Raw genomic sequence first — 26,863 nt, 5'->3', positions numbered from 1 at the left:
CCTAATTTGATCATCATCACAAGATTGTTCTTTGCACAACCCAATCTACTATTAAATTCGACTTTTCATGAACTTCCTGACTGCAAAAGCTGGCAGCAGTGGGATTTGAACCCACGCCTCCAAAGAGACTGGAGCCTTAATCCAGCGCCTTAGACCGCTCGGCCATGCTACCTGGATGACAGCCGTGTCAACTTCCTTGGAGTAAGGCAAGTATAGCTGATTTCATTTTAAAGTAGTGTATGTGTGGTAATGGGCATATCACTCTCCAAAAAGACAAAGCAATAATTCTGAGAATTGTCTTTTCCTAAACATCAAAATATACAAGTATCATATGAAAAGATTAAAGGATAAGCTCAGTAAAAAGTAAGCAAATCATTACGCTACATGAGATAAGAATTTGAAAACCTCCGAGGTAGTAAGAGTGGCACCAGCGGGATTCAAACCCACACACCCAAAGAGACTGCAACCTTAAACCAGCACATCTAGACCCCACGAACCATGTTGCTGCAAATGCTTCCTCGATTCCATACTGACACAGTCAAGGTATTTCTGAAAACTCACTGATTTACCTAATTTGCTAATCGTCACAAGATTGTTCTTTGCCCAACACTAAAAGCTGGCAGCAGTGGGATTTGAACCCACGCCTCCAAAGAGACTGGAGCCTAAATCCAGCGCCTTAGACCGCTCGGCCATGCTACCTGGGTGAAAAGAGATAAAATGTCCTTGGAGTAAGGGAAGTATAGCTGATTTTATTTTAAAGTAGTGTATGTGTGCTAACGGGCATATCTCTCTCCAACAGGACAAAGCAATAATTCTGAGAATTGTCTTTTCCTAAACATCAAAATGTACAAGTATCATATGAAAAGATTAAAGGATAAGCTCATTTAAAAGTAAGCAAATCATTAAGCTACATGAGATAAGAATTTGAAAACCTCAGAGGTAGTGGAGGTGGCAGCAGAGGGATTCAAGCCCACACACCCAAAGAGACTGCAGCCTTAATCCAGCACATCTAGACTCCACGACCATGACACTGCAAATGCTTGCTCCATTAAATAGCAAAACTGTTCAGGTATTTCTGAAAACTCACTGATTTACCTAATTTGATCATCATCACAAGATTGTTCTTTGCACAACCCAATCTACTATTAAATTCGACTTTTCATGAACTTCCTGACTGCAAAAGCTGGCAGCAGTGGGATTTGAACCCACGCCTCCAAAGAGACTGGAGCCTTAATCCAGCGCCTTAGACCGCTCGGCCATGCTACCTGGATGACAGCCGTGTCAACTTCCTTGGAGTAAGGCAAGTATAGCTGATTTCATTTTAAAGTAGTGTATGTGTGGTAATGGGCATATCACTCTCCAAAAAGACAAAGCAATAATTCTGAGAATTGTCTTTTCCTAAACATCAAAATATACAAGTATCATATGAAAAGATTAAAGGATAAGCTCAGTAAAAAGTAAGCAAATCATTACGCTACATGAGATAAGAATTTGAAAACCTCCGAGGTAGTAAGAGTGGCACCAGCGGGATTCAAACCCACACACCCAAAGAGACTGCAACCTTAAACCAGCACATCTAGACCCCACGAACCATGTTGCTGCAAATGCTTCCTCGATTCCATACTGACACAGTCAAGGTATTTCTGAAAACTCACTGATTTACCTAATTTGCTAATCGTCACAAGATTGTTCTTTGCCCAACACTAAAAGCTGGCAGCAGTGGGATTTGAACCCACGCCTCCAAAGAGACTGGAGCCTAAATCCAGCGCCTTAGACCGCTCGGCCATGCTACCTGGGTGAAAAGCGATAAAATGTCCTTGGAGTAAGGGAAGTATAGCTGATTTTATTTTAAAGTAGTGTATGTGTGCTAACGGGCATATCTCTCTCCAACAGGACAAAGCAATAATTCTGAGAATTGTCTTTTCCTAAACATCAAAATGTACAAGTATCATATGAAAAGATTAAAGGATAAGCTCATTTAAAAGTAAGCAAATCATTAAGCTACATGAGATAAGAATTTGAAAACCTCAGAGGTAGTGGAGGTGGCAGCAGAGGGATTCAAGCCCACACACCCAAAGAGACTGCAGCCTTAATCCAGCACATCTAGACTCCACGACCATGACACTGCAAATGCTTGCTCCATTAAATAGCAAAACTGTTCAGGTATTTCTGAAAACTCACTGATTTACCTAATTTGATCATCATCACAAGATTGTTCTTTGCACAACCCAATCTACTATTAAATTCGACTTTTCATGAACTTCCTGACTGCAAAAGCTGGCAGCAGTGGGATTTGAACCCACGCCTCCAAAGAGACTGGAGCCTTAATCCAGCGCCTTAGACCGCTCGGCCATGCTACCTGGATGACAGCCGTGTCAACTTCCTTGGAGTAAGGCAAGTATAGCTGATTTCATTTTAAAGTAGTGTATGTGTGGTAATGGGCATATCACTCTCCAAAAAGACAAAGCAATAATTCTGAGAATTGTCTTTTCCTAAACATCAAAATATACAAGTATCATATGAAAAGATTAAAGGATAAGCTCAGTAAAAAGTAAGCAAATCATTACGCTACATGAGATAAGAATTTGAAAACCTCCGAGGTAGTAAGAGTGGCACCAGCGGGATTCAAACCCACACACCCAAAGAGACTGCAACCTTAAACCAGCACATCTAGACCCCACGAACCATGTTGCTGCAAATGCTTCCTCGATTCCATACTGACACAGTCAAGGTATTTCTGAAAACTCACTGATTTACCTAATTTGCTAATCGTCACAAGATTGTTCTTTGCCCAACACTAAAAGCTGGCAGCAGTGGGATTTGAACCCACGCCTCCAAAGAGACTGGAGCCTAAATCCAGCGCCTTAGACCGCTCGGCCATGCTACCTGGGTGAAAAGCGATAAAATGTCCTTGGAGTAAGGGAAGTATAGCTGATTTTATTTTAAAGTAGTGTATGTGTGCTAACGGGCATATCTCTCTCCAACAGGACAAAGCAATAATTCTGAGAATTGTCTTTTCCTAAACATCAAAATGTACAAGTATCATATGAAAAGATTAAAGGATAAGCTCATTTAAAAGTAAGCAAATCATTAAGCTACATGAGATAAGAATTTGAAAACCTCAGAGGTAGTGGAGGTGGCAGCAGAGGGATTCAAGCCCACACACCCAAAGAGACTGCAGCCTTAATCCAGCACATCTAGACTCCACGACCATGACACTGCAAATGCTTGCTCCATTAAATAGCAAAACTGTTCAGGTATTTCTGAAAACTCACTGATTTACCTAATTTGATCATCATCACAAGATTGTTCTTTGCACAACCCAATCTACTATTAAATTCGACTTTTCATGAACTTCCTGACTGCAAAAGCTGGCAGCAGTGGGATTTGAACCCACGCCTCCAAAGAGACTGGAGCCTTAATCCAGCGCCTTAGACCGCTCGGCCATGCTACCTGGATGACAGCCGTGTCAACTTCCTTGGAGTAAGGCAAGTATAGCTGATTTCATTTTAAAGTAGTGTATGTGTGGTAATGGGCATATCACTCTCCAAAAAGACAAAGCAATAATTCTGAGAATTGTCTTTTCCTAAACATCAAAATATACAAGTATCATATGAAAAGATTAAAGGATAAGCTCAGTAAAAAGTAAGCAAATCATTACGCTACATGAGATAAGAATTTGAAAACCTCCGAGGTAGTAAGAGTGGCACCAGCGGGATTCAAACCCACACACCCAAAGAGACTGCAACCTTAAACCAGCACATCTAGACCCCACGAACCATGTTGCTGCAAATGCTTCCTCGATTCCATACTGACACAGTCCAGGTATTTCTGAAAACTCACTGATTTACCTAATTTGCTAATCGTCACAAGATTGTTCTTTGCCCAACACTAAAAGCTGGCAGCAGTGGGATTTGAACCCACGCCTCCAAAGAGACTGGAGCCTAAATCCAGCGCCTTAGACCGCTCGGCCATGCTACCTGGGTGAAAAGCGACAAAATGTCCTTGGAGTAAGGGAAGTATAGCTGATTTTATTTTAAAGTAGTGTATGTGTGCTAACGGGCATATCTCTCTCCAACAGGACAAAGCAATAATTCTGAGAATTGTCTTTTCCTAAACATCAAAATGTACAAGTATCATATGAAAAGATTAAAGGATAAGCTCATTTAAAAGTAAGCAAATCATTAAGCTACATGAGATAAGAATTTGAAAACCTCAGAGGTAGTGGAGGTGGCAGCAGAGGGATTCAAGCCCACACACCCAAAGAGACTGCAGCCTTAATCCAGCACATCTAGACTCCACGACCATGACACTGCAAATGCTTGCTCCATTAAATAGCAAAACTGTTCAGGTATTTCTGAAAACTCACTGATTTACCTAATTTGATCATCATCACAAGATTGTTCTTTGCACAACCCAATCTACTATTAAATTCGACTTTTCATGAACTTCCTGACTGCAAAAGCTGGCAGCAGTGGGATTTGAACCCACGCCTCCAAAGAGACTGGAGCCTTAATCCAGCGCCTTAGACCGCTCGGCCATGCTACCTGGATGACAGCCGTGTCAACTTCCTTGGAGTAAGGCAAGTATAGCTGATTTCATTTTAAAGTAGTGTATGTGTGGTAATGGGCATATCACTCTCCAAAAAGACAAAGCAATAATTCTGAGAATTGTCTTTTCCTAAACATCAAAATATACAAGTATCATATGAAAAGATTAAAGGATAAGCTCAGTAAAAAGTAAGCAAATCATTACGCTACATGAGATAAGAATTTGAAAACCTCCGAGGTAGTAAGAGTGGCACCAGCGGGATTCAAACCCACACACCCAAAGAGACTGCAACCTTAAACCAGCACATCTAGACCCCACGAACCATGTTGCTGCAAATGCTTCCTCGATTCCATACTGACACAGTCAAGGTATTTCTGAAAACTCACTGATTTACCTAATTTGCTAATCGTCACAAGATTGTTCTTTGCCCAACACTAAAAGCTGGCAGCAGTGGGATTTGAACCCACGCCTCCAAAGAGACTGGAGCCTAAATCCAGCGCCTTAGACCGCTCGGCCATGCTACCTGGGTGAAAAGCGATAAAATGTCCTTGGAGTAAGGGAAGTATAGCTGATTTTATTTTAAAGTAGTGTATGTGTGCTAACGGGCATATCTCTCTCCAACAGGACAAAGCAATAATTCTGAGAATTGTCTTTTCCTAAACATCAAAATGTACAAGTATCATATGAAAAGATTAAAGGATAAGCTCATTTAAAAGTAAGCAAATCATTAAGCTACATGAGATAAGAATTTGAAAACCTCAGAGGTAGTGGAGGTGGCAGCAGAGGGATTCAAGCCCACACACCCAAAGAGACTGCAGCCTTAATCCAGCACATCTAGACTCCACGACCATGACACTGCAAATGCTTGCTCCATTAAATAGCAAAACTGTTCAGGTATTTCTGAAAACTCACTGATTTACCTAATTTGATCATCATCACAAGATTGTTCTTTGCACAACCCAATCTACTATTAAATTCGACTTTTCATGAACTTCCTGACTGCAAAAGCTGGCAGCAGTGGGATTTGAACCCACGCCTCCAAAGAGACTGGAGCCTTAATCCAGCGCCTTAGACCGCTCGGCCATGCTACCTGGATGACAGCCGTGTCAACTTCCTTGGAGTAAGGCAAGTATAGCTGATTTCATTTTAAAGTAGTGTATGTGTGGTAATGGGCATATCACTCTCCAAAAAGACAAAGCAATAATTCTGAGAATTGTCTTTTCCTAAACATCAAAATATACAAGTATCATATGAAAAGATTAAAGGATAAGCTCAGTAAAAAGTAAGCAAATCATTACGCTACATGAGATAAGAATTTGAAAACCTCCGAGGTAGTAAGAGTGGCACCAGCGGGATTCAAACCCACACACCCAAAGAGACTGCAACCTTAAACCAGCACATCTAGACCCCACGAACCATGTTGCTGCAAATGCTTCCTCGATTCCATACTGACACAGTCAAGGTATTTCTGAAAACTCACTGATTTACCTAATTTGCTAATCGTCACAAGATTGTTCTTTGCCCAACACTAAAAGCTGGCAGCAGTGGGATTTGAACCCACGCCTCCAAAGAGACTGGAGCCTAAATCCAGCGCCTTAGACCGCTCGGCCATGCTACCTGGGTGAAAAGCGATAAAATGTCCTTGGAGTAAGGGAAGTATAGCTGATTTTATTTTAAAGTAGTGTATGTGTGCTAACGGGCATATCTCTCTCCAACAGGACAAAGCAATAATTCTGAGAATTGTCTTTTCCTAAACATCAAAATGTACAAGTATCATATGAAAAGATTAAAGGATAAGCTCATTTAAAAGTAAGCAAATCATTAAGCTACATGAGATAAGAATTTGAAAACCTCAGAGGTAGTGGAGGTGGCAGCAGAGGGATTCAAGCCCACACACCCAAAGAGACTGCAGCCTTAATCCAGCACATCTAGACTCCACGACCATGACACTGCAAATGCTTGCTCCATTAAATAGCAAAACTGTTCAGGTTTTTCTGAAAACTCACTGATTTACCTAATTTGATCATCATCACAAGATTGTTCTTTGCACAACCCAATCTACTATTAAATTCGACTTTTCATGAACTTCCTGACTGCAAAAGCTGGCAGCAGTGGGATTTGAACCCACGCCTCCAAAGAGACTGGAGCCTTAATCCAGCGCCTTAGACCGCTCGGCCATGCTACCTGGATGACAGCCGTGTCAACTTCCTTGGAGTAAGGCAAGTATAGCTGATTTCATTTTAAAGTAGTGTATGTGTGGTAATGGGCATATCACTCTCCAAAAAGACAAAGCAATAATTCTGAGAATTGTCTTTTCCTAAACATCAAAATATACAAGTATCATATGAAAAGATTAAAGGATAAGCTCAGTAAAAAGTAAGCAAATCATTACGCTACATGAGATAAGAATTTGAAAACCTCCGAGGTAGTAAGAGTGGCACCAGCGGGATTCAAACCCACACACCCAAAGAGACTGCAACCTTAAACCAGCACATCTAGACCCCACGAACCATGTTGCTGCAAATGCTTCCTCGATTCCATACTGACACAGTCAAGGTATTTCTGAAAACTCACTGATTTACCTAATTTGCTAATCGTCACAAGATTGTTCTTTGCCCAACACTAAAAGCTGGCAGCAGTGGGATTTGAACCCACGCCTCCAAAGAGACTGGAGCCTAAATCCAGCGCCTTAGACCGCTCGGCCATGCTACCTGGGTGAAAAGCGATAAAATGTCCTTGGAGTAAGGGAAGTATAGCTGATTTTATTTTAAAGTAGTGTATGTGTGCTAACGGGCATATCTCTCTCCAACAGGACAAAGCAATAATTCTGAGAATTGTCTTTTCCTAAACATCAAAATGTACAAGTATCATATGAAAAGATTAAAGGATAAGCTCATTTAAAAGTAAGCAAATCATTAAGCTACATGAGATAAGAATTTGAAAACCTCAGAGGTAGTGGAGGTGGCAGCAGAGGGATTCAAGCCCACACACCCAAAGAGACTGCAGCCTTAATCCAGCACATCTAGACTCCACGACCATGACACTGCAAATGCTTGCTCCATTAAATAGCAAAACTGTTCAGGTATTTCTGAAAACTCACTGATTTACCTAATTTGATCATCATCACAAGATTGTTCTTTGCACAACCCAATCTACTATTAAATTCGACTTTTCATGAACTTCCTGACTGCAAAAGCTGGCAGCAGTGGGATTTGAACCCACGCCTCCAAAGAGACTGGAGCCTTAATCCAGCGCCTTAGACCGCTCGGCCATGCTACCTGGATGACAGCCGTGTCAACTTCCTTGGAGTAAGGCAAGTATAGCTGATTTCATTTTAAAGTAGTGTATGTGTGGTAATGGGCATATCACTCTCCAAAAAGACAAAGCAATAATTCTGAGAATTGTCTTTTCCTAAACATCAAAATATACAAGTATCATATGAAAAGATTAAAGGATAAGCTCAGTAAAAAGTAAGCAAATCATTACGCTACATGAGATAAGAATTTGAAAACCTCCGAGGTAGTAAGAGTGGCACCAGCGGGATTCAAACCCACACACCCAAAGAGACTGCAACCTTAAACCAGCACATCTAGACCCCACGAACCATGTTGCTGCAAATGCTTCCTCGATTCCATACTGACACAGTCAAGGTATTTCTGAAAACTCACTGATTTACCTAATTTGCTAATCGTCACAAGATTGTTCTTTGCCCAACACTAAAAGCTGGCAGCAGTGGGATTTGAACCCACGCCTCCAAAGAGACTGGAGCCTAAATCCAGCGCCTTAGACCGCTCGGCCATGCTACCTGGGTGAAAAGCGATAAAATGTCCTTGGAGTAAGGGAAGTATAGCTGATTTTATTTTAAAGTAGTGTATGTGTGCTAACGGGCATATCTCTCTCCAACAGGACAAAGCAATAATTCTGAGAATTGTCTTTTCCTAAACATCAAAATGTACAAGTATCATATGAAAAGATTAAAGGATAAGCTCATTTAAAAGTAAGCAAATCATTAAGCTACATGAGATAAGAATTTGAAAACCTCAGAGGTAGTGGAGGTGGCAGCAGAGGGATTCAAGCCCACACACCCAAAGAGACTGCAGCCTTAATCCAGCACATCTAGACTCCACGACCATGACACTGCAAATGCTTGCTCCATTAAATAGCAAAACTGTTCAGGTATTTCTGAAAACTCACTGATTTACCTAATTTGATCATCATCACAAGATTGTTCTTTGCACAACCCAATCTACTATTAAATTCGACTTTTCATGAACTTCCTGACTGCAAAAGCTGGCAGCAGTGGGATTTGAACCCACGCCTCCAAAGAGACTGGAGCCTTAATCCAGCGCCTTAGACCGCTCGGCCATGCTACCTGGATGACAGCCGTGTCAACTTCCTTGGAGTAAGGCAAGTATAGCTGATTTCATTTTAAAGTAGTGTATGTGTGGTAATGGGCATATCACTCTCCAAAAAGACAAAGCAATAATTCTGAGAATTGTCTTTTCCTAAACATCAAAATATACAAGTATCATATGAAAAGATTAAAGGATAAGCTCAGTAAAAAGTAAGCAAATCATTACGCTACATGAGATAAGAATTTGAAAACCTCCGAGGTAGTAAGAGTGGCACCAGCGGGATTCAAACCCACACACCCAAAGAGACTGCAACCTTAAACCAGCACATCTAGACCCCACGAACCATGTTGCTGCAAATGCTTCCTCGATTCCATACTGACACAGTCAAGGTATTTCTGAAAACTCACTGATTTACCTAATTTGCTAATCGTCACAAGATTGTTCTTTGCCCAACACTAAAAGCTGGCAGCAGTGGGATTTGAACCCACGCCTCCAAAGAGACTGGAGCCTAAATCCAGCGCCTTAGACCGCTCGGCCATGCTACCTGGGTGAAAAGCGATAAAATGTCCTTGGAGTAAGGGAAGTATAGCTGATTTTATTTTAAAGTAGTGTATGTGTGCTAACGGGCATATCTCTCTCCAACAGGACAAAGCAATAATTCTGAGAATTGTCTTTTCCTAAACATCAAAATGTACAAGTATCATATGAAAAGATTAAAGGATAAGCTCATTTAAAAGTAAGCAAATCATTAAGCTACATGAGATAAGAATTTGAAAACCTCAGAGGTAGTGGAGGTGGCAGCAGAGGGATTCAAGCCCACACACCCAAAGAGACTGCAGCCTTAATCCAGCACATCTAGACTCCACGACCATGACACTGCAAATGCTTGCTCCATTAAATAGCAAAACTGTTCAGGTTTTTCTGAAAACTCACTGATTTACCTAATTTGATCATCATCACAAGATTGTTCTTTGCACAACCCAATCTACTATTAAATTCGACTTTTCATGAACTTCCTGACTGCAAAAGCTGGCAGCAGTGGGATTTGAACCCACGCCTCCAAAGAGACTGGAGCCTTAATCCAGCGCCTTAGACCGCTCGGCCATGCTACCTGGATGACAGCCGTGTCAACTTCCTTGGAGTAAGGCAAGTATAGCTGATTTCATTTTAAAGTAGTGTATGTGTGGTAATGGGCATATCACTCTCCAAAAAGACAAAGCAATAATTCTGAGAATTGTCTTTTCCTAAACATCAAAATATACAAGTATCATATGAAAAGATTAAAGGATAAGCTCAGTAAAAAGTAAGCAAATCATTACGCTACATGAGATAAGAATTTGAAAACCTCCGAGGTAGTAAGAGTGGCACCAGCGGGATTCAAACCCACACACCCAAAGAGACTGCAACCTTAAACCAGCACATCTAGACCCCACGAACCATGTTGCTGCAAATGCTTCCTCGATTCCATACTGACACAGTCAAGGTATTTCTGAAAACTCACTGATTTACCTAATTTGCTAATCGTCACAAGATTGTTCTTTGCCCAACACTAAAAGCTGGCAGCAGTGGGATTTGAACCCACGCCTCCAAAGAGACTGGAGCCTAAATCCAGCGCCTTAGACCGCTCGGCCATGCTACCTGGGTGAAAAGCGATAAAATGTCCTTGGAGTAAGGGAAGTATAGCTGATTTTATTTTAAAGTAGTGTATGTGTGCTAACGGGCATATCTCTCTCCAACAGGACAAAGCAATAATTCTGAGAATTGTCTTTTCCTAAACATCAAAATGTACAAGTATCATATGAAAAGATTAAAGGATAAGCTCATTTAAAAGTAAGCAAATCATTAAGCTACATGAGATAAGAATTTGAAAACCTCAGAGGTAGTGGAGGTGGCAGCAGAGGGATTCAAGCCCACACACCCAAAGAGACTGCAGCCTTAATCCAGCACATCTAGACTCCACGACCATGACACTGCAAATGCTTGCTCCATTAAATAGCAAAACTGTTCAGGTATTTCTGAAAACTCACTGATTTACCTAATTTGATCATCATCACAAGATTGTTCTTTGCACAACCCAATCTACTATTAAATTCGACTTTTCATGAACTTCCTGACTGCAAAAGCTGGCAGCAGTGGGATTTGAACCCACGCCTCCAAAGAGACTGGAGCCTTAATCCAGCGCCTTAGACCGCTCGGCCATGCTACCTGGATGACAGCCGTGTCAACTTCCTTGGAGTAAGGCAAGTATAGCTGATTTCATTTTAAAGTAGTGTATGTGTGGTAATGGGCATATCACTCTCCAAAAAGACAAAGCAATAATTCTGAGAATTGTCTTTTCCTAAACATCAAAATATACAAGTATCATATGAAAAGATTAAAGGATAAGCTCAGTAAAAAGTAAGCAAATCATTACGCTACATGAGATAAGAATTTGAAAACCTCCGAGGTAGTAAGAGTGGCACCAGCGGGATTCAAACCCACACACCCAAAGAGACTGCAACCTTAAACCAGCACATCTAGACCCCACGAACCATGTTGCTGCAAATGCTTCCTCGATTCCATACTGACACAGTCAAGGTATTTCTGAAAACTCACTGATTTACCTAATTTGCTAATCGTCACAAGATTGTTCTTTGCCCAACACTAAAAGCTGGCAGCAGTGGGATTTGAACCCACGCCTCCAAAGAGACTGGAGCCTAAATCCAGCGCCTTAGACCGCTCGGCCATGCTACCTGGGTGAAAAGCGATAAAATGTCCTTGGAGTAAGGGAAGTATAGCTGATTTTATTTTAAAGTAGTGTATGTGTGCTAACGGGCATATCTCTCTCCAACAGGACAAAGCAATAATTCTGAGAATTGTCTTTTCCTAAACATCAAAATGTACAAGTATCATATGAAAAGATTAAAGGATAAGCTCATTTAAAAGTAAGCAAATCATTAAGCTACATGAGATAAGAATTTGAAAACCTCAGAGGTAGTGGAGGTGGCAGCAGAGGGATTCAAGCCCACACACCCAAAGAGACTGCAGCCTTAATCCAGCACATCTAGACTCCACGACCATGACACTGCAAATGCTTGCTCCATTAAATAGCAAAACTGTTCAGGTATTTCTGAAAACTCACTGATTTACCTAATTTGATCATCATCACAAGATTGTTCTTTGCACAACCCAATCTACTATTAAATTCGACTTTTCATGAACTTCCTGACTGCAAAAGCTGGCAGCAGTGGGATTTGAACCCACGCCTCCAAAGAGACTGGAGCCTTAATCCAGCGCCTTAGACCGCTCGGCCATGCTACCTGGATGACAGCCGTGTCAACTTCCTTGGAGTAAGGCAAGTATAGCTGATTTCATTTTAAAGTAGTGTATGTGTGGTAATGGGCATATCACTCTCCAAAAAGACAAAGCAATAATTCTGAGAATTGTCTTTTCCTAAACATCAAAATATACAAGTATCATATGAAAAGATTAAAGGATAAGCTCAGTAAAAAGTAAGCAAATCATTACGCTACATGAGATAAGAATTTGAAAACCTCCGAGGTAGTAAGAGTGGCACCAGCGGGATTCAAACCCACACACCCAAAGAGACTGCAACCTTAAACCAGCACATCTAGACCCCACGAACCATGTTGCTGCAAATGCTTCCTCGATTCCATACTGACACAGTCAAGGTATTTCTGAAAACTCACTGATTTACCTAATTTGCTAATCGTCACAAGATTGTTCTTTGCCCAACACTAAAAGCTGGCAGCAGTGGGATTTGAACCCACGCCTCCAAAGAGACTGGAGCCTAAATCCAGCGCCTTAGACCGCTCGGCCATGCTACCTGGGTGAAAAGCGATAAAATGTCCTTGGAGTAAGGGAAGTATAGCTGATTTTATTTTAAAGTAGTGTATGTGTGCTAACGGGCATATCTCTCTCCAACAGGACAAAGCAATAATTCTGAGAATTGTCTTTTCCTAAACATCAAAATGTACAAGTATCATATGAAAAGATTAAAGGATAAGCTCATTTAAAAGTAAGCAAATCATTAAGCTACATGAGATAAGAATTTGAAAACCTCAGAGGTAGTGGAGGTGGCAGCAGAGGGATTCAAGCCCACACACCCAAAGAGACTGCAGCCTTAATCCAGCACATCTAGACTCCACGACCATGACACTGCAAATGCTTGCTCCATTAAATAGCAAAACTGTTCAGGTATTTCTGAAAACTCACTGATTTACCTAATTTGATCATCATCACAAGATTGTTCTTTGCACAACCCAATCTACTATTAAATTCGACTTTTCATGAACTTCCTGACTGCAAAAGCTGGCAGCAGTGGGATTTGAACCCACGCCTCCAAAGAGACTGGAGCCTTAATCCAGCGCCTTAGACCGCTCGGCCATGCTACCTGGATGACAGCCGTGTCAACTTCCTTGGAGTAAGGCAAGTATAGCTGATTTCATTTTAAAGTAGTGTATGTGTGGTAATGGGCATATCACTCTCCAAAAAGACAAAGCAATAATTCTGAGAATTGTCTTTTCCTAAACATCAAAATATACAAGTATCATATGAAAAGATTAAAGGATAAGCTCAGTAAAAAGTAAGCAAATCATTACGCTACATGAGATAAGAATTTGAAAACCTCCGAGGTAGTAAGAGTGGCACCAGCGGGATTCAAACCCACACACCCAAAGAGACTGCAACCTTAAACCAGCACATCTAGACCCCACGAACCATGTTGCTGCAAATGCTTCCTCGATTCCATACTGACACAGTCAAGGTATTTCTGAAAACTCACTGATTTACCTAATTTGCTAATCGTCACAAGATTGTTCTTTGCCCAACACTAAAAGCTGGCAGCAGTGGGATTTGAACCCACGCCTCCAAAGAGACTGGAGCCTAAATCCAGCGCCTTAGACCGCTCGGCCATGCTACCTGGGTGAAAAGCGATAAAATGTCCTTGGAGTAAGGGAAGTATAGCTGATTTTATTTTAAAGTAGTGTATGTGTGCTAACGGGCATATCTCTCTCCAACAGGACAAAGCAATAATTCTGAGAATTGTCTTTTCCTAAACATCAAAATGTACAAGTATCATATGAAAAGATTAAAGGATAAGCTCATTTAAAAGTAAGCAAATCATTAAGCTACATGAGATAAGAATTTGAAAACCTCAGAGGTAGTGGAGGTGGCAGCAGAGGGATTCAAGCCCACACACCCAAAGAGACTGCAGCCTTAATCCAGCACATCTAGACTCCACGACCATGACACTGCAAATGCTTGCTCCATTAAATAGCAAAACTGTTCAGGTATTTCTGAAAACTCACTGATTTACCTAATTTGATCATCATCACAAGATTGTTCTTTGCACAACCCAATCTACTATTAAATTCGACTTTTCATGAACTTCCTGACTGCAAAAGCTGGCAGCAGTGGGATTTGAACCCACGCCTCCAAAGAGACTGGAGCCTTAATCCAGCGCCTTAGACCGCTCGGCCATGCTACCTGGATGACAGCCGTGTCAACTTCCTTGGAGTAAGGCAAGTATAGCTGATTTCATTTTAAAGTAGTGTATGTGTGGTAATGGGCATATCACTCTCCAAAAAGACAAAGCAATAATTCTGAGAATTGTCTTTTCCTAAACATCAAAATATACAAGTATCATATGAAAAGATTAAAGGATAAGCTCAGTAAAAAGTAAGCAAATCATTACGCTACATGAGATAAGAATTTGAAAACCTCCGAGGTAGTAAGAGTGGCACCAGCGGGATTCAAACCCACACACCCAAAGAGACTGCAACCTTAAACCAGCACATCTAGACCCCACGAACCATGTTGCTGCAAATGCTTCCTCGATTCCATACTGACACAGTCAAGGTATTTCTGAAAACTCACTGATTTACCTAATTTGCTAATCGTCACAAGATTGTTCTTTGCCCAACACTAAAAGCTGGCAGCAGTGGGATTTGAACCCACGCCTCCAAAGAGACTGGAGCCTAAATCCAGCGCCTTAGACCGCTCGGCCATGCTACCTGGGTGAAAAGCGATAAAATGTCCTTGGAGTAAGGGAAGTATAGCTGATTTTATTTTAAAGTAGTGTATGTGTGCTAACGGGCATATCTCTCTCCAACAGGACAAAGCAATAATTCTGAGAATTGTCTTTTCCTAAACATCAAAATGTACAAGTATCATATGAAAAGATTAAAGGATAAGCTCATTTAAAAGTAAGCAAATCATTAAGCTACATGAGATAAGAATTTGAAAACCTCAGAGGTAGTGGAGGTGGCAGCAGAGGGATTCAAGCCCACACACCCAAAGAGACTGCAGCCTTAATCCAGCTCATCTAGACTCCACGACCATGACACTGCAAATGCTTGCTCCATTAAATAGCAAAACTGTTCAGGTATTTCTGAAAACTCACTGATTTACCTAATTTGATCATCATCACAAGATTGTTCTTTGCACAACCCAATCTACTATTAAATTCGACTTTTCATGAACTTCCTGACTGCAAAAGCTGGCAGCAGTGGGATTTGAACCCACGCCTCCAAAGAGACTGGAGCCTTAATCCAGCGCCTTAGACCGCTCGGCCATGCTACCTGGATGACAGCCGTGTCAACTTCCTTGGAGTAAGGCAAGTATAGCTGATTTCATTTTAAAGTAGTGTATGTGTGGTAATGGGCATATCACTCTCCAAAAAGACAAAGCAATAATTCTGAGAATTGTCTTTTCCTAAACATCAAAATATACAAGTATCATATGAAAAGATTAAAGGATAAGCTCAGTAAAAAGTAAGCAAATCATTACGCTACATGAGATAAGAATTTGAAAACCTCCGAGGTAGTAAGAGTGGCACCAGCGGGATTCAAACCCACACACCCAAAGAGACTGCAACCTTAAACCAGCACATCTAGACCCCACGAACCATGTTGCTGCAAATGCTTCCTCGATTCCATACTGACACAGTCAAGGTATTTCTGAAAACTCACTGATTTACCTAATTTGCTAATCGTCACAAGATTGTTCTTTGCCCAACACTAAAAGCTGGCAGCAGTGGGATTTGAACCCACGCCTCCAAAGAGACTGGAGCCTAAATCCAGCGCCTTAGACCGCTCGGCCATGCTACCTGGGTGAAAAGCGATAAAATGTCCTTGGAGTAAGGGAAGTATAGCTGATTTTATTTTAAAGTAGTGTATGTGTGCTAACGGGCATATCTCTCTCCAACAGGACAAAGCAATAATTCTGAGAATTGTCTTTTCCTAAACATCAAAATGTACAAGTATCATATGAAAAGATTAAAGGATAAGCTCATTTAAAAGTAAGCAAATCATTAAGCTACATGAGATAAGAATTTGAAAACCTCAGAGGTAGTGGAGGTGGCAGCAGAGGGATTCAAGCCCACACACCCAAAGAGACTGCAGCCTTAATCCAGCACATCTAGACTCCACGACCATGACACTGCAAATGCTTGCTCCATTAAATAGCAAAACTGTTCAGGTATTTCTGAAAACTCACTGATTTACCTAATTTGATCATCATCACAAGATTGTTCTTTGCACAACCCAATCTACTATTAAATTCGACTTTTCATGAACTTCCTGACTGCAAAAGCTGGCAGCAGTGGGATTTGAACCCACGCCTCCAAAGAGACTGGAGCCTTAATCCAGCGCCTTAGACCGCTCGGCCATGCTACCTGGATGACAGCCGTGTCAACTTCCTTGGAGTAAGGCAAGTATAGCTGATTTCATTTTAAAGTAGTGTATGTGTGGTAATGGGCATATCACTCTCCAAAAAGACAAAGCAATAATTCTGAGAATTGTCTTTTCCTAAACATCAAAATATACAAGTATCATATGAAAAGATTAAAGGATAAGCTCAGTAAAAAGTAAGCAAATCATTACGCTACATGAGATAAGAATTTGAAAACCTCCGAGGTAGTAAGAGTGGCACCAGCGGGATTCAAACCCACACACCCAAAGAGACTGCAACCTTAAACCAGCACATCTAGACCCCACGAACCATGTTGCTGCAAATGCTTCCTCGATTCCATACTGACACAGTCAAGGTATTTCTGAAAACTCACTGATTTACCTAATTTGCTAATCGTCACAAGATTGTTCTTTGCCCAACACTAAAAGCTGGCAGCAGTGGGATTTGAACCCACGCCTCCAAAGAGACTGGAGCCTAAATCCAGCGCCTTAGACCGCTCGGCCATGCTACCTGGGTGAAAAGCGATAAAATGTCCTTGGAGTAAGGGAAGTATAGCTGATTTTATTTTAAAGTAGTGTATGTGTGCTAACGGGCATATCTCTCTCCAACAGGACAAAGCAATAATTCTGAGAATTGTCTTTTCCTAAACATCAAAATGTACAAGTATCATATGAAAAGATTAAAGGATAAGCTCATTTAAAAGTAAGCAAATCATTAAGCTACATGAGATAAGAATTTGAAAACCTCAGAGGTAGTGGAGGTGGCAGCAGAGGGATTCAAGCCCACACACCCAAAGAGACTGCAGCCTTAATCCAGCACATCTAGACTCCACGACCATGACACTGCAAATGCTTGCTCCATTAAATAGCAAAACTGTTCAGGTATTTCTGAAAACTCACTGATTTACCTAATTTGATCATCATCACAAGATTGTTCTTTGCACAACCCAATCTACTATTAAATTCGACTTTTCATGAACTTCCTGACTGCAAAAGCTGGCAGCAGTGGGATTTGAACCCACGCCTCCAAAGAGACTGGAGCCTTAATCCAGCGCCTTAGACCGCTCGGCCATGCTACCTGGATGACAGCCGTGTCAACTTCCTTGGAGTAAGGCAAGTATAGCTGATTTCATTTTAAAGTAGTGTATGTGTGGTAATGGGCATATCACTCTCCAAAAAGACAAAGCAATAATTCTGAGAATTGTCTTTTCCTAAACATCAAAATATACAAGTATCATATGAAAAGATTAAAGGATAAGCTCAGTAAAAAGTAAGCAAATCATTACGCTACATGAGATAAGAATTTGAAAACCTCCGAGGTAGTAAGAGTGGCACCAGCGGGATTCAAACCCACACACCCAAAGAGACTGCAACCTTAAACCAGCACATCTAGACCCCACGAACCATGTTGCTGCAAATGCTTCCTCGATTCCATACTGACACAGTCAAGGTATTTCTGAAAACTCACTGATTTACCTAATTTGCTAATCGTCACAAGATTGTTCTTTGCCCAACACTAAAAGCTGGCAGCAGTGGGATTTGAACCCACGCCTCCAAAGAGACTGGAGCCTAAATCCAGCGCCTTAGACCGCTCGGCCATGCTACCTGGGTGAAAAGCGATAAAATGTCCTTGGAGTAAGGGAAGTATAGCTGATTTTATTTTAAAGTAGTGTATGTGTGCTAACGGGCATATCTCTCTCCAACAGGACAAAGCAATAATTCTGAGAATTGTCTTTTCCTAAACATCAAAATGTACAAGTATCATATGAAAAGATTAAAGGATAAGCTCATTTAAAAGTAAGCAAATCATTAAGCTACATGAGATAAGAATTTGAAAACCTCAGAGGTAGTGGAGGTGGCAGCAGAGGGATTCAAGCCCACACACCCAAAGAGACTGCAGCCTTAATCCAGCACATCTAGACTCCACGACCATGACACTGCAAATGCTTGCTCCATTAAATAGCAAAACTGTTCAGGTATTTCTGAAAACTCACTGATTTACCTAATTTGATCATCATCACAAGATTGTTCTTTGCACAACCCAATCTACTATTAAATTCGACTTTTCATGAACTTCCTGACTGCAAAAGCTGGCAGCAGTGGGATTTGAACCCACGCCTCCAAAGAGACTGGAGCCTTAATCCAGCGCCTTAGACCGCTCGGCCATGCTACCTGGATGACAGCCGTGTCAACTTCCTTGGAGTAAGGCAAGTATAGCTGATTTCATTTTAAAGTAGTGTATGTGTGGTAATGGGCATATCACTCTCCAAAAAGACAAAGCAATAATTCTGAGAATTGTCTTTTCCTAAACATCAAAATATACAAGTATCATATGAAAAGATTAAAGGATAAGCTCAGTAAAAAGTAAGCAAATCATTACGCTACATGAGATAAGAATTTGAAAACCTCCGAGGTAGTAAGAGTGGCACCAGCGGGATTCAAACCCACACACCCAAAGAGACTGCAACCTTAAACCAGCACATCTAGACCCCACGAACCATGTTGCTGCAAATGCTTCCTCGATTCCATACTGACACAGTCAAGGTATTTCTGAAAACTCACTGATTTACCTAATTTGCTAATCGTCACAAGATTGTTCTTTGCCCAACACTAAAAGCTGGCAGCAGTGGGATTTGAACCCACGCCTCCAAAGAGACTGGAGCCTAAATCCAGCGCCTTAGACCGCTCGGCCATGCTACCTGGGTGAAAAGCGATAAAATGTCCTTGGAGTAAGGGAAGTATAGCTGATTTTATTTTAAAGTAGTGTATGTGTGCTAACGGGCATATCTCTCTCCAACAGGACAAAGCAATAATTCTGAGAATTGTCTTTTCCTAAACATCAAAATGTACAAGTATCATATGAAAAGATTAAAGGATAAGCTCATTTAAAAGTAAGCAAATCATTAAGCTACATGAGATAAGAATTTGAAAACCTCAGAGGTAGTGGAGGTGGCAGCAGAGGGATTCAAGCCCACACACCCAAAGAGACTGCAGCCTTAATCCAGCACATCTAGACTCCACGACCATGACACTGCAAATGCTTGCTCCATTAAATAGCAAAACTGTTCAGGTATTTCTGAAAACTCACTGATTTACCTAATTTGATCATCATCACAAGATTGTTCTTTGCACAACCCAATCTACTATTAAATTCGACTTTTCATGAACTTCCTGACTGCAAAAGCTGGCAGCAGTGGGATTTGAACCCACGCCTCCAAAGAGACTGGAGCCTTAATCCAGCGCCTTAGACCGCTCGGCCATGCTACCTGGATGACAGCCGTGTCAACTTCCTTGGAGTAAGGCAAGTATAGCTGATTTCATTTTAAAGTAGTGTATGTGTGGTAATGGGCATATCACTCTCCAAAAAGACAAAGCAATAATTCTGAGAATTGTCTTTTCCTAAACATCAAAATATACAAGTATCATATGAAAAGATTAAAGGATAAGCTCAGTAAAAAGTAAGCAAATCATTACGCTACATGAGATAAGAATTTGAAAACCTCCGAGGTAGTAAGAGTGGCACCAGCGGGATTCAAACCCACACACCCAAAGAGACTGCAACCTTAAACCAGCACATCTAGACCCCACGAACCATGTTGCTGCAAATGCTTCCTCGATTCCATACTGACACAGTCAAGGTATTTCTGAAAACTCACTGATTTACCTAATTTGCTAATCGTCACAAGATTGTTCTTTGCCCAACACTAAAAGCTGGCAGCAGTGGGATTTGAACCCACGCCTCCAAAGAGACTGGAGCCTAAATCCAGCGCCTTAGACCGCTCGGCCATGCTACCTGGGTGAAAAGCGATAAAATGTCCTTGGAGTAAGGGAAGTATAGCTGATTTTATTTTAAAGTAGTGTATGTGTGCTAACGGGCATATCTCTCTCCAACAGGACAAAGCAATAATTCTGAGAATTGTCTTTTCCTAAACATCAAAATGTACAAGTATCATATGAAAAGATTAAAGGATAAGCTCATTTAAAAGTAAGCAAATCATTAAGCTACATGAGATAAGAATTTGAAAACCTCAGAGGTAGTGGAGGTGGCAGCAGAGGGATTCAAGCCCACACACCCAAAGAGACTGCAGCCTTAATCCAGCACATCTAGACTCCACGACCATGACACTGCAAATGCTTGCTCCATTAAATAGCAAAACTGTTCAGGTATTTCTGAAAACTCACTGATTTACCTAATTTGATCATCATCACAAGATTGTTCTTTGCACAACCCAATCTACTATTAAATTCGACTTTTCATGAACTTCCTGACTGCAAAAGCTGGCAGCAGTGGGATTTGAACCCACGCCTCCAAAGAGACTGGAGCCTTAATCCAGCGCCTTAGACCGCTCGGCCATGCTACCTGGATGACAGGCGTGTCAACTTCCTTGGAGTAAGGCAAGTATAGCTGATTTCATTTTAAAGTAGTGTATGTGTGGTAATGGGCATATCACTCTCCAAAAAGACAAAGCAATAATTCTGAGAATTGTCTTTTCCTAAACATCAAAATATACAAGTATCATATGAAAAGATTAAAGGATAAGCTCAGTAAAAAGTAAGCAAATCATTACGCTACATGAGATAAGAATTTGAAAACCTCCGAGGTAGTAAGAGTGGCACCAGCGGGATTCAAACCCACACACCCAAAGAGACTGCAACCTTAAACCAGCACATCTAGACCCCACGAACCATGTTGCTGCAAATGCTTCCTCGATTCCATACTGACACAGTCAAGGTATTTCTGAAAACTCACTGATTTACCTAATTTGCTAATCGTCACAAGATTGTTCTTTGCCCAACACTAAAAGCTGGCAGCAGTGGGATTTGAACCCACGCCTCCAAAGAGACTGGAGCCTAAATCCAGCGCCTTAGACCGCTCGGCCATGCTACCTGGGTGAAAAGCGATAAAATGTCCTTGGAGTAAGGGAAGTATAGCTGATTTTATTTTAAAGTAGTGTATGTGTGCTAACGGGCATATCTCTCTCCAACAGGACAAAGCAATAATTCTGAGAATTGTCTTTTCCTAAACATCAAAATGTACAAGTATCATATGAAAAGATTAAAGGATAAGCTCATTTAAAAGTAAGCAAATCATTAAGCTACATGAGATAAGAATTTGAAAACCTCAGAGGTAGTGGAGGTGGCAGCAGAGGGATTCAAGCCCACACACCCAAAGAGACTGCAGCCTTAATCCAGCACATCTAGACTCCACGACCATGACACTGCAAATGCTTGCTCCATTAAATAGCAAAACTGTTCAGGTATTTCTGAAAACTCACTGATTTACCTAATTTGATCATCATCACAAGATTGTTCTTTGCACAACCCAATCTACTATTAAATTCGACTTTTCATGAACTTCCTGACTGCAAAAGCTGGCAGCAGTGGGATTTGAACCCACGCCTCCAAAGAGACTGGAGCCTTAATCCAGCGCCTTAGACCGCTCGGCCATGCTACCTGGATGACAGCCGTGTCAACTTCCTTGGAGTAAGGCAAGTATAGCTGATTTCATTTTAAAGTAGTGTATGTGTGGTAATGGGCATATCACTCTCCAAAAAGACAAAGCAATAATTCTGAGAATTGTCTTTTCCTAAACATCAAAATATACAAGTATCATATGAAAAGATTAAAGGATAAGCTCAGTAAAAAGTAAGCAAATCATTACGCTACATGAGATAAGAATTTGAAAACCTCCGAGGTAGTAAGAGTGGCACCAGCGGGATTCAAACCCACACACCCAAAGAGACTGCAACCTTAAACCAGCACATCTAGACCCCACGAACCATGTTGCTGCAAATGCTTCCTCGATTCCATACTGACACAGTCAAGGTATTTCTGAAAACTCACTGATTTACCTAATTTGCTAATCGTCACAAGATTGTTCTTTGCCCAACACTAAAAGCTGGCAGCAGTGGGATTTGAACCCACGCCTCCAAAGAGACTGGAGCCTAAATCCAGCGCCTTAGACCGCTCGGCCATGCTACCTGGGTGAAAAGCGATAAAATGTCCTTGGAGTAAGGGAAGTATAGCTGATTTTATTTTAAAGTAGTGTATGTGTGCTAACGGGCATATCTCTCTCCAACAGGACAAAGCAATAATTCTGAGAATTGTCTTTTCCTAAACATCAAAATGTACAAGTATCATATGAAAAGATTAAAGGATAAGCTCATTTAAAAGTAAGCAAATCATTAAGCTACATGAGATAAGAATTTGAAAACCTCAGAGGTAGTGGAGGTGGCAGCAGAGGGATTCAAGCCCACACACCCAAAGAGACTGCAGCCTTAATCCAGCACATCTAGACTCCACGACCATGACACTGCAAATGCTTGCTCCATTAAATAGCAAAACTGTTCAGGTATTTCTGAAAACTCACTGATTTACCTAATTTGATCATCATCACAAGATTGTTCTTTGCACAACCCAATCTACTATTAAATTCGACTTTTCATGAACTTCCTGACTGCAAAAGCTGGCAGCAGTGGGATTTGAACCCACGCCTCCAAAGAGACTGGAGCCTTAATCCAGCGCCTTAGACCGCTCGGCCATGCTACCTGGATGACAGCCGTGTCAACTTCCTTGGAGTAAGGCAAGTATAGCTGATTTCATTTTAAAGTAGTGTATGTGTGGTAATGGGCATATCACTCTCCAAAAAGACAAAGCAATAATTCTGAGAATTGTCTTTTCCTAAACATCAAAATATACAAGTATCATATGAAAAGATTAAAGGATAAGCTCAGTAAAAAGTAAGCAAATCATTACGCTACATGAGATAAGAATTTGAAAACCTCCGAGGTAGTAAGAGTGGCACCAGCGGGATTCAAACCCACACACCCAAAGAGACTGCAACCTTAAACCAGCACATCTAGACCCCACGAACCATGTTGCTGCAAATGCTTCCTCGATTCCATACTGACACAGTCAAGATATTTCTGAAAACTCACTGATTTACCTAATTTGCTAATCGTCACAAGATTGTTCTTTGCCCAACACTAAAAGCTGGCAGCAGTGGGATTTGAACCCACGCCTCCAAAGAGACTGGAGCCTAAATCCAGCGCCTTAGACCGCTCGGCCATGCTACCTGGGTGAAAAGCGATAAAATGTCCTTGGAGTAAGGGAAGTATAGCTGATTTTATTTTAAAGTAGTGTATGTGTGCTAACGGGCATATCTCTCTCCAACAGGACAAAGCAATAATTCTGAGAATTGTCTTTTCCTAAACATCAAAATGTACAAGTATCATATGAAAAGATTAAAGGATAAGCTCATTTAAAAGTAAGCAAATCATTAAGCTACATGAGATAAGAATTTGAAAACCTCAGAGGTAGTGGAGGTGGCAGCAGAGGGATTCAAGCCCACACACCCAAAGAGACTGCAGCCTTAATCCAGCACATCTAGACTCCACGACCATGACACTGCAAATGCTTGCTCCATTAAATAGCAAAACTGTTCAGGTATTTCTGAAAACTCACTGATTTACCTAATTTGATCATCATCACAAGATTGTTCTTTGCACAACCCAATCTACTATTAAATTCGACTTTTCATGAACTTCCTGACTGCAAAAGCTGGCAGCAGTGGGATTTGAACCCACGCCTCCAAAGAGACTGGAGCCTTAATCCAGCGCCTTAGACCGCTCGGCCATGCTACCTGGATGACAGCCGTGTCAACTTCCTTGGAGAAAGGCAAGTATAGCTGATTTCATTTTAAAGTAGTGTATGTGTGGTAATGGGCATATCACTCTCCAAAAAGACAAAGCAATAATTCTGAGAATTGTCTTTTCCTAAACATCAAAATATACAAGTATCTTATGAAAAGATTAAAGAATAAGCTCAGTAAAAAGTAAGCAAATCATTACGCTACATGAGATAAGAATTTGAAAACCTCCGAGGTAGTAAGAGTGGCACCAGCGGGATTCAAACCCACACACCCAAAGAGACTGCAACCTTAAACCAGCACATCTAGACCCCACGAACCATGTTGCTGCAAATGCTTCCTCGATTCCATACTGACACAGTCAAGGTATTTCTGAAAACTCACTGATTTACCTAATTTGCTAATCGTCACAAGATTGTTCTTTGCCCAACACTAAAAGCTGGCAGCAGTGGGATTTGAACCCACGCCTCCAAAGAGACTGGAGCCTAAATCCAGCGCCTTAGACCGCTCGGCCATGCTACCTGGGTGAAAAGCGATAAAATGTCCTTGGAGTAAGGGAAGTATAGCTGATTTTATTTTAAAGTAGTGTATGTGTGCTAACGGGCATATCTCTCTCCAACAGGACAAAGCAATAATTCTGAGAATTGTCTTTTCCTAAACATCAAAATGTACAAGTATCATATGAAAAGATTAAAGGATAAGCTCATTTAAAAGTAAGCAAATCATTAAGCTACATGAGATAAGAATTTGAAAACCTCAGAGGTAGTGGAGGTGGCAGCAGAGGGATTCAAGCCCACACACCCAAAGAGACTGCAGCCTTAATCCAGCACATCTAGACTCCACGACCATGACACTGCAAATGCTTGCTCCATTAAATAGCAAAACTGTTCAGGTATTTCTGAAAACTCACTGATTTACCTAATTTGATCATCATCACAAGATTGTTCTTTGCACAACCCAATCTACTATTAAATTCGACTTTTCATGAACTTCCTGACTGCAAAAGCTGGCAGCAGTGGGATTTGAACCCACGCCTCCAAAGAGACTGGAGCCTTAATCCAGCGCCTTAGACCGCTCGGCCATGCTACCTGGATGACAGCTGTGTCAACTTCCTTGGAGTAAGGCAAGTATAGCTGATTTCATTTTAAAGTAGTGTATGTGTGGTAATGGGCATATCACTCTCCAAAAAGACAAAGCAATAATTCTGAGAATTGTCTTTTCCTAAACATCAAAATATACAAGTATCATATGAAAAGATTAAAGGATAAGCTCAGTAAAAAGTAAGCAAATCATTACGCTACATGAGATAAGAATTTGAAAACCTCCGAGGTAGTAAGAGTGGCACCAGCGGGATTCAAACCCACACACCCAAAGAGACTGCAACCTTAAACCAGCACATCTAGACCCCACGAACCATGTTGCTGCAAATGCTTCCTCGATTCCATACTGACACAGTCAAGGTATTTCTGAAAACTCACTGATTTACCTAATTTGCTAATCGTCACAAGATTGTTCTTTGCCCAACACTAAAAGCTGGCAGCAGTGGGATTTGAACCCACGCCTCCAAAGAGACTGGAGCCTAAATCCAGCGCCTTAGACCGCTCGGCCATGCTACCTGGGTGAAAAGCGATAAAATGTCCTTGGAGTAAGGGAAGTATAGCTGATTTTATTTTAAAGTAGTGTATGTGTGCTAACGGGCATATCTCTCTCCAACAGGACAAAGCAATAATTCTGAGAATTGTCTTTTCCTAAACATCAAAATGTACAAGTATCATATGAAAAGATTAAAGGATAAGCTCATTTAAAAGTAAGCAAATCATTAAGCTACATGAGATAAGAATTTGAAAACCTCAGAGGTAGTGGAGGTGGCAGCAGAGGGATTCAAGCCCACACACCCAAAGAGACTGCAGCCTTAATCCAGCACATCTAGACTCCACGACCATGACACTGCAAATGCTTGCTCCATTAAATAGCAAAACTGTTCAGGTATTTCTGAAAACTCACTGATTTACCTAATTTGATCATCATCACAAGATTGTTCTTTGCACAACCCAATCTACTATTAAATTCGACTTTTCATGAACTTCCTGACTGCAAAAGCTGGCAGCAGTGGGATTTGAACCCACGCCTCCAAAGAGACTGGAGCCTTAATCCAGCGCCTTAGACCGCTCGGCCATGCTACCTGGATGACAGCCGTGTCAACTTCCTTGGAGTAAGGCAAGTATAGCTGATTTCATTTTAAAGTAGTGTATGTGTGGTAATGGGCATATCACTCTCCAAAAAGACAAAGCAATAATTCTGAGAATTGTCTTTTCCTAAACATCAAAATATACAAGTATCATATGAAAAGATTAAAGGATAAGCTCAGTAAAAAGTAAGCAAATCATTACGCTACATGAGATAAGAATTTGAAAACCTCCGAGGTAGTAAGAGTGGCACCAGCGGGATTCAAACCCACACACCCAAAGAGACTGCAACCTTAAACCAGCACATCTAGACCCCACGAACCATGTTGCTGCAAATGCTTCCTCGATTCCATACTGACACAGTCAAGGTATTTCTGAAAACTCACTGATTTACCTAATTTGCTAATCGTCACAAGATTGTTCTTTGCCCAA

The 26,863-nt window shown here is 41.2% G+C and overlaps 49 non-coding genes across 49 annotated transcripts; all 49 read right to left on the bottom strand.

Moving 5' to 3' along the window:
* Positions 1–90: 90 nt before the first annotated feature.
* TRNAL-AAG (transfer RNA leucine (anticodon AAG)) lies at positions 91–172 on the bottom strand. The gene has a single exon. It is a non-coding gene; the product is annotated as a tRNA-Leu (tRNA).
* Positions 173–617: 445 nt separating this feature from the next.
* TRNAL-UAG (transfer RNA leucine (anticodon UAG)) lies at positions 618–699 on the bottom strand. The gene has a single exon. It is a non-coding gene; the product is annotated as a tRNA-Leu (tRNA).
* Positions 700–1,184: 485 nt separating this feature from the next.
* Positions 1,185–1,266, bottom strand: TRNAL-AAG (transfer RNA leucine (anticodon AAG)). Its single transcript has one exon. It is a non-coding gene; the product is annotated as a tRNA-Leu (tRNA).
* Positions 1,267–1,711: 445 nt separating this feature from the next.
* Positions 1,712–1,793, bottom strand: TRNAL-UAG (transfer RNA leucine (anticodon UAG)). The gene has a single exon. It is a non-coding gene; the product is annotated as a tRNA-Leu (tRNA).
* A 485-nt stretch (positions 1,794–2,278) lies between these two features.
* On the bottom strand, positions 2,279–2,360 carry TRNAL-AAG (transfer RNA leucine (anticodon AAG)). The gene has a single exon. It is a non-coding gene; the product is annotated as a tRNA-Leu (tRNA).
* Positions 2,361–2,805: 445 nt separating this feature from the next.
* TRNAL-UAG (transfer RNA leucine (anticodon UAG)) lies at positions 2,806–2,887 on the bottom strand. The gene has a single exon. It is a non-coding gene; the product is annotated as a tRNA-Leu (tRNA).
* A 485-nt stretch (positions 2,888–3,372) lies between these two features.
* Positions 3,373–3,454, bottom strand: TRNAL-AAG (transfer RNA leucine (anticodon AAG)). The gene has a single exon. It is a non-coding gene; the product is annotated as a tRNA-Leu (tRNA).
* Positions 3,455–3,899: 445 nt separating this feature from the next.
* On the bottom strand, positions 3,900–3,981 carry TRNAL-UAG (transfer RNA leucine (anticodon UAG)). Its single transcript has one exon. It is a non-coding gene; the product is annotated as a tRNA-Leu (tRNA).
* A 485-nt stretch (positions 3,982–4,466) lies between these two features.
* On the bottom strand, positions 4,467–4,548 carry TRNAL-AAG (transfer RNA leucine (anticodon AAG)). The gene has a single exon. It is a non-coding gene; the product is annotated as a tRNA-Leu (tRNA).
* Positions 4,549–4,993: 445 nt separating this feature from the next.
* On the bottom strand, positions 4,994–5,075 carry TRNAL-UAG (transfer RNA leucine (anticodon UAG)). The gene has a single exon. It is a non-coding gene; the product is annotated as a tRNA-Leu (tRNA).
* A 485-nt stretch (positions 5,076–5,560) lies between these two features.
* TRNAL-AAG (transfer RNA leucine (anticodon AAG)) lies at positions 5,561–5,642 on the bottom strand. The gene has a single exon. It is a non-coding gene; the product is annotated as a tRNA-Leu (tRNA).
* A 445-nt stretch (positions 5,643–6,087) lies between these two features.
* TRNAL-UAG (transfer RNA leucine (anticodon UAG)) lies at positions 6,088–6,169 on the bottom strand. Its single transcript has one exon. It is a non-coding gene; the product is annotated as a tRNA-Leu (tRNA).
* Positions 6,170–6,654: 485 nt separating this feature from the next.
* Positions 6,655–6,736, bottom strand: TRNAL-AAG (transfer RNA leucine (anticodon AAG)). The gene has a single exon. It is a non-coding gene; the product is annotated as a tRNA-Leu (tRNA).
* Positions 6,737–7,181: 445 nt separating this feature from the next.
* TRNAL-UAG (transfer RNA leucine (anticodon UAG)) lies at positions 7,182–7,263 on the bottom strand. The gene has a single exon. It is a non-coding gene; the product is annotated as a tRNA-Leu (tRNA).
* A 485-nt stretch (positions 7,264–7,748) lies between these two features.
* Positions 7,749–7,830, bottom strand: TRNAL-AAG (transfer RNA leucine (anticodon AAG)). Its single transcript has one exon. It is a non-coding gene; the product is annotated as a tRNA-Leu (tRNA).
* A 445-nt stretch (positions 7,831–8,275) lies between these two features.
* Positions 8,276–8,357, bottom strand: TRNAL-UAG (transfer RNA leucine (anticodon UAG)). The gene has a single exon. It is a non-coding gene; the product is annotated as a tRNA-Leu (tRNA).
* A 485-nt stretch (positions 8,358–8,842) lies between these two features.
* Positions 8,843–8,924, bottom strand: TRNAL-AAG (transfer RNA leucine (anticodon AAG)). Its single transcript has one exon. It is a non-coding gene; the product is annotated as a tRNA-Leu (tRNA).
* A 445-nt stretch (positions 8,925–9,369) lies between these two features.
* Positions 9,370–9,451, bottom strand: TRNAL-UAG (transfer RNA leucine (anticodon UAG)). Its single transcript has one exon. It is a non-coding gene; the product is annotated as a tRNA-Leu (tRNA).
* Positions 9,452–9,936: 485 nt separating this feature from the next.
* Positions 9,937–10,018, bottom strand: TRNAL-AAG (transfer RNA leucine (anticodon AAG)). The gene has a single exon. It is a non-coding gene; the product is annotated as a tRNA-Leu (tRNA).
* Positions 10,019–10,463: 445 nt separating this feature from the next.
* Positions 10,464–10,545, bottom strand: TRNAL-UAG (transfer RNA leucine (anticodon UAG)). The gene has a single exon. It is a non-coding gene; the product is annotated as a tRNA-Leu (tRNA).
* A 485-nt stretch (positions 10,546–11,030) lies between these two features.
* TRNAL-AAG (transfer RNA leucine (anticodon AAG)) lies at positions 11,031–11,112 on the bottom strand. The gene has a single exon. It is a non-coding gene; the product is annotated as a tRNA-Leu (tRNA).
* A 445-nt stretch (positions 11,113–11,557) lies between these two features.
* TRNAL-UAG (transfer RNA leucine (anticodon UAG)) lies at positions 11,558–11,639 on the bottom strand. The gene has a single exon. It is a non-coding gene; the product is annotated as a tRNA-Leu (tRNA).
* Positions 11,640–12,124: 485 nt separating this feature from the next.
* TRNAL-AAG (transfer RNA leucine (anticodon AAG)) lies at positions 12,125–12,206 on the bottom strand. The gene has a single exon. It is a non-coding gene; the product is annotated as a tRNA-Leu (tRNA).
* A 445-nt stretch (positions 12,207–12,651) lies between these two features.
* TRNAL-UAG (transfer RNA leucine (anticodon UAG)) lies at positions 12,652–12,733 on the bottom strand. Its single transcript has one exon. It is a non-coding gene; the product is annotated as a tRNA-Leu (tRNA).
* A 485-nt stretch (positions 12,734–13,218) lies between these two features.
* TRNAL-AAG (transfer RNA leucine (anticodon AAG)) lies at positions 13,219–13,300 on the bottom strand. Its single transcript has one exon. It is a non-coding gene; the product is annotated as a tRNA-Leu (tRNA).
* A 445-nt stretch (positions 13,301–13,745) lies between these two features.
* TRNAL-UAG (transfer RNA leucine (anticodon UAG)) lies at positions 13,746–13,827 on the bottom strand. The gene has a single exon. It is a non-coding gene; the product is annotated as a tRNA-Leu (tRNA).
* A 485-nt stretch (positions 13,828–14,312) lies between these two features.
* Positions 14,313–14,394, bottom strand: TRNAL-AAG (transfer RNA leucine (anticodon AAG)). The gene has a single exon. It is a non-coding gene; the product is annotated as a tRNA-Leu (tRNA).
* A 445-nt stretch (positions 14,395–14,839) lies between these two features.
* On the bottom strand, positions 14,840–14,921 carry TRNAL-UAG (transfer RNA leucine (anticodon UAG)). The gene has a single exon. It is a non-coding gene; the product is annotated as a tRNA-Leu (tRNA).
* A 485-nt stretch (positions 14,922–15,406) lies between these two features.
* TRNAL-AAG (transfer RNA leucine (anticodon AAG)) lies at positions 15,407–15,488 on the bottom strand. The gene has a single exon. It is a non-coding gene; the product is annotated as a tRNA-Leu (tRNA).
* A 445-nt stretch (positions 15,489–15,933) lies between these two features.
* TRNAL-UAG (transfer RNA leucine (anticodon UAG)) lies at positions 15,934–16,015 on the bottom strand. The gene has a single exon. It is a non-coding gene; the product is annotated as a tRNA-Leu (tRNA).
* Positions 16,016–16,500: 485 nt separating this feature from the next.
* On the bottom strand, positions 16,501–16,582 carry TRNAL-AAG (transfer RNA leucine (anticodon AAG)). The gene has a single exon. It is a non-coding gene; the product is annotated as a tRNA-Leu (tRNA).
* Positions 16,583–17,027: 445 nt separating this feature from the next.
* TRNAL-UAG (transfer RNA leucine (anticodon UAG)) lies at positions 17,028–17,109 on the bottom strand. The gene has a single exon. It is a non-coding gene; the product is annotated as a tRNA-Leu (tRNA).
* A 485-nt stretch (positions 17,110–17,594) lies between these two features.
* TRNAL-AAG (transfer RNA leucine (anticodon AAG)) lies at positions 17,595–17,676 on the bottom strand. The gene has a single exon. It is a non-coding gene; the product is annotated as a tRNA-Leu (tRNA).
* Positions 17,677–18,121: 445 nt separating this feature from the next.
* On the bottom strand, positions 18,122–18,203 carry TRNAL-UAG (transfer RNA leucine (anticodon UAG)). The gene has a single exon. It is a non-coding gene; the product is annotated as a tRNA-Leu (tRNA).
* Positions 18,204–18,688: 485 nt separating this feature from the next.
* Positions 18,689–18,770, bottom strand: TRNAL-AAG (transfer RNA leucine (anticodon AAG)). Its single transcript has one exon. It is a non-coding gene; the product is annotated as a tRNA-Leu (tRNA).
* A 445-nt stretch (positions 18,771–19,215) lies between these two features.
* Positions 19,216–19,297, bottom strand: TRNAL-UAG (transfer RNA leucine (anticodon UAG)). Its single transcript has one exon. It is a non-coding gene; the product is annotated as a tRNA-Leu (tRNA).
* Positions 19,298–19,782: 485 nt separating this feature from the next.
* On the bottom strand, positions 19,783–19,864 carry TRNAL-AAG (transfer RNA leucine (anticodon AAG)). Its single transcript has one exon. It is a non-coding gene; the product is annotated as a tRNA-Leu (tRNA).
* A 445-nt stretch (positions 19,865–20,309) lies between these two features.
* TRNAL-UAG (transfer RNA leucine (anticodon UAG)) lies at positions 20,310–20,391 on the bottom strand. The gene has a single exon. It is a non-coding gene; the product is annotated as a tRNA-Leu (tRNA).
* A 485-nt stretch (positions 20,392–20,876) lies between these two features.
* On the bottom strand, positions 20,877–20,958 carry TRNAL-AAG (transfer RNA leucine (anticodon AAG)). The gene has a single exon. It is a non-coding gene; the product is annotated as a tRNA-Leu (tRNA).
* A 445-nt stretch (positions 20,959–21,403) lies between these two features.
* Positions 21,404–21,485, bottom strand: TRNAL-UAG (transfer RNA leucine (anticodon UAG)). Its single transcript has one exon. It is a non-coding gene; the product is annotated as a tRNA-Leu (tRNA).
* A 485-nt stretch (positions 21,486–21,970) lies between these two features.
* TRNAL-AAG (transfer RNA leucine (anticodon AAG)) lies at positions 21,971–22,052 on the bottom strand. The gene has a single exon. It is a non-coding gene; the product is annotated as a tRNA-Leu (tRNA).
* A 445-nt stretch (positions 22,053–22,497) lies between these two features.
* Positions 22,498–22,579, bottom strand: TRNAL-UAG (transfer RNA leucine (anticodon UAG)). The gene has a single exon. It is a non-coding gene; the product is annotated as a tRNA-Leu (tRNA).
* A 485-nt stretch (positions 22,580–23,064) lies between these two features.
* TRNAL-AAG (transfer RNA leucine (anticodon AAG)) lies at positions 23,065–23,146 on the bottom strand. The gene has a single exon. It is a non-coding gene; the product is annotated as a tRNA-Leu (tRNA).
* Positions 23,147–23,591: 445 nt separating this feature from the next.
* TRNAL-UAG (transfer RNA leucine (anticodon UAG)) lies at positions 23,592–23,673 on the bottom strand. Its single transcript has one exon. It is a non-coding gene; the product is annotated as a tRNA-Leu (tRNA).
* Positions 23,674–24,158: 485 nt separating this feature from the next.
* On the bottom strand, positions 24,159–24,240 carry TRNAL-AAG (transfer RNA leucine (anticodon AAG)). Its single transcript has one exon. It is a non-coding gene; the product is annotated as a tRNA-Leu (tRNA).
* A 445-nt stretch (positions 24,241–24,685) lies between these two features.
* Positions 24,686–24,767, bottom strand: TRNAL-UAG (transfer RNA leucine (anticodon UAG)). The gene has a single exon. It is a non-coding gene; the product is annotated as a tRNA-Leu (tRNA).
* A 485-nt stretch (positions 24,768–25,252) lies between these two features.
* On the bottom strand, positions 25,253–25,334 carry TRNAL-AAG (transfer RNA leucine (anticodon AAG)). Its single transcript has one exon. It is a non-coding gene; the product is annotated as a tRNA-Leu (tRNA).
* Positions 25,335–25,779: 445 nt separating this feature from the next.
* Positions 25,780–25,861, bottom strand: TRNAL-UAG (transfer RNA leucine (anticodon UAG)). The gene has a single exon. It is a non-coding gene; the product is annotated as a tRNA-Leu (tRNA).
* Positions 25,862–26,346: 485 nt separating this feature from the next.
* TRNAL-AAG (transfer RNA leucine (anticodon AAG)) lies at positions 26,347–26,428 on the bottom strand. The gene has a single exon. It is a non-coding gene; the product is annotated as a tRNA-Leu (tRNA).
* Positions 26,429–26,863: the final 435 nt, after the last annotated feature.

The sequence above is a fragment of the Anomaloglossus baeobatrachus genome, chromosome 5, assembly GCF_048569485.1.
Source record: "Anomaloglossus baeobatrachus isolate aAnoBae1 chromosome 5, aAnoBae1.hap1, whole genome shotgun sequence".
Lineage (NCBI taxonomy): Eukaryota > Metazoa > Chordata > Amphibia > Anura > Aromobatidae > Anomaloglossus > Anomaloglossus baeobatrachus.
Note: the sequence above shows the minus strand (reverse complement) of the source record. Positions and strands in the feature narration are given on the sequence as shown.